We start from the raw sequence: 7361 nt of genomic DNA on the forward strand, positions 1-7361 counted from the left end.
GCGCCTCGTCTAACCCTTCAGGACAAGTTGAAACAAATAAAGTCGGGTCTCCACAGCCTGAGGTCCACCCCTCCTCCTTCCTGGTTTGACCCCAGGCCCGGCCGCTCCAAAACATGGTTTGCGCAGCTCAGATTGCCAGCCGCTGCGCGATACCGCCAGGGCAAAGGCGCACCGCCAAAGGAAGGGCGCTTCCCCAGGGGCCACGACTTGGTAGCCCGGGAGTCAAGGGGGCCGGGGGTGACTGGGGAACGTGGTGGGAGCGGGGAGCGTGGCCGCCTCCAAGGTCAGCCCCGGTCCTGCGCGCCGGCCCAGGGAGGGAAGCGAGAGGTCGGAAGTCCCCGGCCTTCCTCATAGCCTCCAATCCCGGGAGCAAACTTGGGAGCCGGGCCACGGACCAGAGGAGACGGAGGGCAGGAAGCCAAAGAGACGCCCAGGCACACCCTCCGCAAAGGCCGAGTCCGAGTGGTCGGAGAGGTTGACCGCAGGAGGGCAGTCTTCTGAACGAAAACGGAAACCTTGGAGCAGAGGACCAAGGAGGAACCCAGAGGCCGGGAAGCCCATAGAAAATTACTGAAAGGAGAGCGAACCCGGCCTAGACACAAATCGAAACTGTACAGAGATAGTCGTTTGGGGGAACCCGGGTAGGAGATGCGGGAATATTGGCGCCTGCGGGTGGAGGGAGGCGGGTCCCTGTCCATCACCCGGAGCCCGGCGCCCGGGCAGCCCTCTCTTTGGCGTCTCCATCGAGCCGGTGGGCAGGATCCCGCGCTGGGCTAGCAGAATTGGGGTTTCGAGGTTCCCCGAGAGAGGACGAGCCCCAGATGCTCTCCGATCTCCAGCCTGACTCGACAGGTCAGCGCAGTCCAAGCCTACGGCCTTCGCTGCGCTGACCGGAAGTGCATCTGCGAGGCGCCCTCCGCAGACCGCGCTGGGCGAGCAGGCAGCTCCAGCCAGGCGGGAGAAGCCAAGGTCCGAGAGGCCAGGGGCGGGCTGTGTCAGCCGAGCCAGACTGGGCTCAGGAGGGAGAGGAGATTGTGAGGGTAGACGCTGCTGATTGTGGTGGGAAGGGGTCATCTTGAAGACCTCCGGGGAACCTAATCTGAGACCAACCTGGGTGAAGTGGGATTTGAGAGCAAGAATTCGAACGTGAGGTACTAACTTGAGAGAAGAGTGGGAGGTTGGAGATGGCGGCTGAGGACTACTCCTACTTAAGAGTTCAGAAGAGAAAGAATAGCCTTTAACCCAAATCCACCCCATCCCGACTTATGCAGAAGTTCTCTTACTGTGGAAACATAGCACACCGGGAGAATCGTCCTGGTATTTTATGACATATAATTACTGTGTAAGCTTTAACGTGGTTTGGTGTGACTTTGGCAAGAATGTCCCTGGACCTCACTTTTCTTACCTGTAAAATGGGGATGATAATATCCAACTCAAAGAAGTGTGTGAGGTTGAAAAAAGTAAACTGTGTCAAATGGCTAGCAACGTGGGACACTGGCTGTCAGTAAATAGAGAATCTGTTATTATTTTTAAATTTCTGGATGTGTCTTCTTGTAATGATGAATTTTCATCTTGGATGAAAGACTGTTAACGGCCGCCTCACTGCAGCTGGAGGGGGGTGTGGGGCAGCAGCAGGGCTTTATCAGTGGTTTCCCACTGCATTCACTTCATCAGTGGGTACCACTGTGTGCCTTCCGGCCTGAATCTGCTGGCCTCTCAGTCAGGGTCCTAGCCCACTCTTGCAGTCGTCTGTCCTTGAGGAATGTTCAATTTTAGTAGGTCTGTCTCTTCCTTGGATTCCTTCCATCTCACCTACAGGGGTCTCCCTCCCCTCTGCGATGTAATTGCTGTTCCTGGGGTGCCAGGAGTGAGTGGGAGAGGGCGGGGGGAAACGGAGTGGGGGTACTGAGTGCACCCAGGATGGCGCTTCTCACCACCCCTGCACTTGCACTTGCATGGCAGCTGGGTCTGGGAGGAATCTTCTGGTAGCTGCTAGTCCCTGAGAGATTGCTTGCGTGTATGCTCTGTCCCCTGGCAGAATTGAGTGGGGAGGCTTGTGCTCACAGCTTCCCCCAGCACAGGGCTCCTCCTGCATCCTCCCACAGCCGCCCCTCACCCCATTCCCACATCTGAAAGGCAAATCTGGAGCATGGATCCAATCCTCTTCTCGGGATAAGCTGGGTGTGTTTGAGCATGCACAGTGCTCCGATCTCTGCTTTTCTGCAATCCATTATTGCAACCTGAAATCTTTCCAAATGTGCTCACGGCAACCTACCCCATATCTTTGGGAAGAATTCCAGAGTGGAGGGGCCTGCTCCATCTCCAGAATGGCATCTCTGGGAAAGGCTGCATTTAGAAGCAAACTCAAAGTGCAAATTATAATGGCCCAAGACTTACCCAACTCTCTAAGAAATCAGTTTCAGAAGTCTGCCCTCTCCTTCCCTGGATCTGCTTCACCCCCAGGAGGTACACCTGGGAAGGTGCAGGGTAGGTGGGAGGGAGGGATGGAGACAGGTGTAGCAGCAGCACATTTGTGTCTGAGCCCAGAGTCTCTGGGGAGAGAGAAGGGGCTGCCTTGACTCCAGACTTTCCACCCCACACAATCAATCCACTCACCTTAGTCCCAGTTCTCTGGTGGCCTTCATGAAAAGAAGTGGGCAGTCTAGTGTGTCCCCAGCCCTGGAAACAATGCCCTGTCTCTACACTGGATAGGAGCAAAGCCCATTAGCTGGGGCATGCAGATATGTATTGGACACCAGCAGGTGTACTCCTGGGTCATGTAAAAAAAGGGCCAGAAATTTCTACATTGACCATGGCCATCTGCTTGCTAGGAACCCATCTCTGTATGTCAGTTCTAGATATCTAGATACTTGTTTGTATATTTGCTCATATTTTACATAGGTGTACAAGTATTATATATGTGAGTACATTTTTTGTGCATTTGGATATGCAGAAGTATGTGCACATGTGCTGTATGTCTATATATGCATTGGTACCACCCACTCAGTGACACTCTTGAGGCCCTTACTGGACTTAGAGGAAATCTGAAGATTTTGCCTCTCACTTCCAGTATGCTTTCACACCCTGCCAGGCATTTCCCCTCCCACCCCCGACCCCCAGTTAAATGAAACTTTTTATTCCAGACTCCCTGTGGATCCCCTCCAACAATTAAATGCCTGGCCTAAATCATTTGGGGAGGAGTGGGGGCTGGTGGAGTCCCCAGTCTTGCCCCTTTCCACAAGTTACCACAATTCTTTCACCTGGGTTCAGAGTAAAAGAGAGAAGAGGTCTCTGGTGGGGTGATGAGGGATGGAGCGGTACTTGGCCACCTCCCTCCAGATGGAGTGAACATGATTTCCAATTTAAGCCATGGTGACATAGAGATTAAATGGGCCCCAGGCTGTGAGGCAAAGCGAGGAGAGGGGTCTTCAGGCTCGCCATCCCCTTCCCAGCCTGTGCCTGTTGGAAGATGAGGAATGAAGGTTGCCTGTATTGCCAGAGGAAGGGCTTTCATGAAGAAGAAAAGCAAGGCTGACCTTTGGAGAAACAGATGGCCATCCCCAGAAAAGCCACAGCAGACACTTTCACAGGGCAAGGAGTTTGGGGAGGCCAGTCTCCCTGACCCTGGCCTTGGCCTCGGCTTCTTGGTGTCAGCCAGGGTCACCCCTACCCTGCAGTTAGGCTTTTTTACTGAGGACATTGGGGCATCTGGAAGCCCTGTCACAGGTGACAGGGCTGTGGGGGCCAGATGGGGGGCAGGTTAGTACAGACTCTTTCTCTGTGCCCTTGGCAGCCTGGACACACATACACACACCCACAAACACTAATCGCTATTGGTGCCTATACACTCAAAACACACTTACACCTCCCAAGCCTAAATAAATATATTTATTTATCAGTCAATAGCACCTCTATACAAATGCCCACGTGCAATACAACCCACAAACATACAAGCTAACACAGACCTACAATGTACCACCATACACCCGAATACCCCTTCTGTAGTCCACCCCCTTCCACACCTCCTCCTCCTGACCCTACTGAAGGAACAGGAGTTTCTGGCAAGAGAACAGAAGAGACCTTTGCCCTCAGAAAGAGCCAAGGATCAATACTGTTTAGACTTGGCTAGTGTGTATTTCCTCCTGGGCTGAGGAAGATTTAAGTTTATGGTTCAATCCAATCTTTAAAAAAATAGGTAGAATATAAGGAAGTTGGGATAGCACACTCTAGTATTTATTTCGATGCAGCCCCAGACTTTAATACACAGGCAGCTGGCTAAGCCAGACCCATAAATCAGATAAATCAATGCCTGTTTATGATTATTATTACTTTCTTTTTTTAGAGGGGGTGCATGAAAGAAGTCTGACTGGAGTCCTCCTTCCCTAGTCTCTGCCCCAATCAGGAGGAATAAAAATGGGGATGGGGAAGAAAGAGAGAAGATAGGAAAGTCATACTGGACCATTTCTTGAGGACCTCAGCCAGATTTCAGAGATAAAGGCAGTTGTAATGAGTAGGTGTGACAAAGAGGAAGACACAGGGGGACCAGAGGAGCCATGGACCAAATGTTTAAGTTCTCCAAGCTTTAGTTTCCTCCTCTGAGTAAAGAAAAAAATTCTATTTACCCATAGTGATAGGAAGACAAAAGGAGATAATGGGCCAGAAGTCAAATTACATAATACTGACACATCCATGCAATTTACCAATATAATCCTGGGGAGAGGTGACCACCTCTCTCTCCCCCAGAGGGAAAACTCTTGGCTTTGATCTCCTGGTACAGATAAAGAGGGGCCTTAAGGAACAGGATGCTTCTTGGAGTTACTACTCAAGTTGGCCCCTGACTCTGCATCTGTGATCTTGAGGGACACAGGTATCCTAAGGGGCCACACTGAGGAAGGGAGAAGGAAGAGTAACTCAGTTTCCATGCATTTGGATAGAAAGATTCTCTGTAGAACTGGGCACCCTAACATCCTATCTGCCTGTGGCCAGATTCTGGAAGGGGTACCCTCAGCCTCAGATCTCAGCCCCAAAACCAAAAGCTGTGGAGAACTTGAAGATTCTGGGCTCCTCCCCTGCATCGCCACCCCAAGAAAAGCAAAGGATATACTTCCAGTCACCAGAAAACAACTGGCCCAGGGAAGGGCCCACCTCACTGCTTTCAACTCTTCACTCAAGGATTGGGTGAGCATCTATTATGTGTAGAGGTTACTCTACACACCCAAAAAAGATGTGAATGGAATGCAATAAAGTTGGGAACCCATGGCAATGTGAAATGTGCTCTGCAACTCCAGGCCCCTGAACCCCAACCCCTCAAGCCCTTCAACAGGGACTTCAACACTCCCTTGGCTTCCAAGGCCTGACACCTGGCACTGTCATTTCACACCCAGCACAGGCCCAAACCAAGGTGAATTTTTCAAGAAAGGCAGACTGATCGGTCATTCCCACTCTCACAATAATCAATCCTGCAAAAACAACAGGAAAGAAACCCAAGGAAAGAGCACAGAAGCAGGGTTCCCCTACATGCACAAACACACCTGCAAACACAAATAAGCACATGTGCACACACTGTGAACTCACAAACATCCAAGTATGCATCTAATTACAGAGACATGAACATCCAATCGCATAATGTTCACATAATGCAGAAATACACAAAACCCTGTGGGCACCCAGATGTACCAGTATTCATCTACACATGATCACATATGCACCCGAGTTTTTGGGGACACCTACATATCTGGTCATATGAGTATAGCTGCATACGTACATACTACAGAAGAGAAAGAAAAACGGGGAGAACAGAATTTACCATTTAAAAAAATCCTGGACCAAAGGGAGATTAGAAGGGACCTCCCCTTTCTCTTCCTAGTCCCTGAATGGTGGGACCCAGTGGCTACCCAGGAAGGATAGGCCCTAGGGTCTGGGACAAGTGTTCAGACATTTCCCTCTTGGAAATCTGGGGGTTCTGGGGCCCCAGGGGGCTGGTGTTTGTGCCCCCCTCTATCAGAAAGCAAGCCAGGCTTTGTTGGGATTGTGAAAGGAACTTCGCTTATTAGATTTGGGGCAAAGGCAGGCCTGTGTGCATGTTGAGATCTTCGCCCCAGAGCAATCCCTGTAGCTGACTGAGGGGTTGCAGCTCCACATGGCTTCTCTGCATCGGGGCCTCCTCTCCGGACTTCGCCCACCATGAGTCCTGCCAGGTTCCTGTGCCATCCTCGACCAGCCGTCTAGACAACCGAATCACTTCTCCATTGGAAGAGCAGTGAAGTCCAAACAGGCCAAGGTGGCCCTCGCTTAGTATTCCAGGCAGCCCCTCACCTCTGCCATGCCCCGGGAAGTCCTTTTGCTTCTAAAGGAGAAAACCTCTAGCAAGACTGCATCAGAAAAAGAGACAGAAAAAGAAAAGAAGCAAGCTGGAGAGAGGAGCAGGTTGAACCAGAGTATGCTGCAGCCCGGCTGGTCCTGGCTCCGCGGGAAGCAGACCAACAGCTCCGCAGTGTTTCCGAAGTCAGGACTGGGGTTTCCGGCCTTTGGTCTCCTTTGAATGCTATCAGAGACCAGGCGTGTCCCGCTAGACCCTCCAAACCCAGGCCATCCCCGGGTCCGAGCCATCCCTATCACCGCGCCCTCCTTGTACCCTGTATTCGTTGTGCGGTGATGGATCTTAAGGCCTGGCGGAGCCTCGGGGCTCCGCGCTCGGTGTGTACCCGCTTTGCGCAGGGCCGCCCTGTCTCTTCGCCCTTCCCCAGCCCGCAAAGAGGAGGGCCGTCAGGCGCTCGTGAGCACAGTGTACACTTTATTTCAGACTACAGGTTTCTGAACATAATAAAATCTTTGGCTTGTAGCGGCGGTTCAGTCTCGCAGTCTGTGGGGTCGTATTTCTCAACAAGTCTCCGGAAAACGAAAGGGTCGGGGACAGGACAGACAGACGGACAGAAGGGGCTGGGGAGATGGGGGAGGGGGAGAGGCGAAGGGCAGACACGCAAGGAAACACACTCTCACGCACACAAAGAAAAGTCCCAGAGAAACGGAGGGCCAGCGATGCGGGACGGGAGGCACCGGAGAAGCAATAACATTCAAAAGAAAACGAAACTGGGCCAGGGGCAGCGAGGCGGAGGCGGGGGATAAAATAATTATAATAATTATAATAATTATAACAATAATAATAAAGGAGATTAATAAAAAGTCCAGCAAATAGAGATCGCTACACATAATTCTTTTCCTTACCTGAAATTAAATATATACAAGGTTGTAAGCGGTTTGGCTAGATAGAGCTTTAAGAGTTCGTAGTTTTCGCCCCTTATACTGTGAAGAGAGAACTGATCTTATTTTTCGATAGCACCTGTCTGAGTCTTTCTCCCTTT

This window comes from Bison bison, unplaced genomic scaffold (genome assembly GCF_000754665.1).
Source record: "Bison bison bison isolate TAMUID 2011002044 unplaced genomic scaffold, Bison_UMD1.0 scf7180017864471, whole genome shotgun sequence".
NCBI lineage: Eukaryota > Metazoa > Chordata > Mammalia > Artiodactyla > Bovidae > Bison > Bison bison.